This window comes from Pinus tabuliformis, chromosome 2_2, assembly GCF_031772625.1.
Source record: "Pinus tabuliformis cultivar Carrire ecotype Pingquan chromosome 2_2, CPIR1, whole genome shotgun sequence".
Lineage (NCBI taxonomy): Eukaryota > Viridiplantae > Streptophyta > Pinopsida > Pinales > Pinaceae > Pinus > Pinus tabuliformis.
This window is the reverse complement of record NC_142300.1, coordinates 1218061563-1218063111: the sequence shown is the minus strand read 5'-3', so window position 1 is coordinate 1218063111 and position 1549 is coordinate 1218061563.

Sequence of the window (1549 nt, the reverse complement as noted above, 5' to 3'; positions counted from 1 at the left end):
AAAAACTAAAAACGGGCGAGAGGAACTAGCCCCGATCCCAATGGAAAAACCCCAAAACTCTCAAAAGAGAGCCGAAGAACCAATCAGAAAAAAAACAACGCCACTTAACACCCCACCCGAGAAACTGAGGATGGAAAAGGAAAGGCGCATTCCACAAAGAACTAATGCATCCCGCCAAGAGTAAAAAAGATTAACTATTCCAAACAAAAAACTAACTAGCTGCTTTAATTACAATTGCCGCGAGAGAAACACACCTCGTACAAGAGGATGAGTACAACCTGCAGACATCCTGTCTCATTACTCTTAACCATTGATTCTACTAACCCTATCCAAAGGCCATGGTTAACTTCGCAATGGAAAGTTGCACGACAAATAACAAGCCCATACACCAAACTGCACGAGTCATCCCAGCCGTCGTTTCGCATCTTAAGATTGGACGGTCTTGGAACATATCGCGAACCCAACAAGCTTGGACAATAGTGTGCGATGAGGGTGGTATTCCAACTGACCCCATCACCACGTGTCAACCATTGAATGTGTTCGCTGCCAAAACGGGAAAACTGAAATCCACCTTTGGGGCATGCGATCGCCAGCATGCCACTACCCCGCTGGTAAGCAGTTTCCGGACAGGAAACTTTAGTTTTGCGACCGCAGTGAACGCCATACGATATACCCTGACTTTCGGAACCAAAAGAAAAAAGGAAACACCCGCTAAAGAGCCCGCTGATAGGCAAGAACCTGAGGTGATGTTGCAGAATGAGATGCTGCATTCTTCGATCCGAGCAACTTTGACACCCAACATGGAGAATAATCCTGCACGTTGTCAGCTTAATCGCTAACCTTGGCAGATCATCCTTACTGAACCTTTTTGTCCAACCTTGAGCAACCTTCTGACCTCTGTTCATCACTAGTTGGTTTCTGTTATTTTGCTTCTGTACACTTCAATATCTTCCTTCGCCTGGTTGTGACAGAGTTTTTTCAGGTTGCTTTGCTCCATTGTGTCCCACCTCCATAAGGTTGTGTTGTTCTTGCAGTCTACTCCTTGGTTGGCAAGAATGTCTGCCAACTTGTTGGCTCTTCTTTTCACATGTATAAATTTGAGGGTACGAAGCTTCTGTAGATGAACTTGAATTCTCTGAAGAACCCATGTTAACCTCCAGTGTTTTGTGACCTTTTCCGGCCCTGATCCATTACTAATTCCCTTGGCTGTGTTGATGACTAACTCTAAATCTACCTCTATTATGACGTTTTGACAATTGTTCTGTATCAAAAATTCTAAGCATTGTTCCAAAGCCATTAGTTTTGCCATGTTGTTGGTGGATTTTCCTAGGTATCCATGGAAGAGGGTAATTATTCTACCTGTTTCATCCCTTAGAACTTGCCCAAAGCCAACCTCCCCTGGGTTGCCTGTGGAAGCTCCATCTATATTGTACTTTAAAAAACCTTCAGGGGGAGGATGCCAGAATTCCTTTGTTGCCTCTCTCCATCTTGCTTTCTTGCCTAGGACTTGAGGAATAAGCCCCTGCATGTCTAACAGCTGAAGGATTCT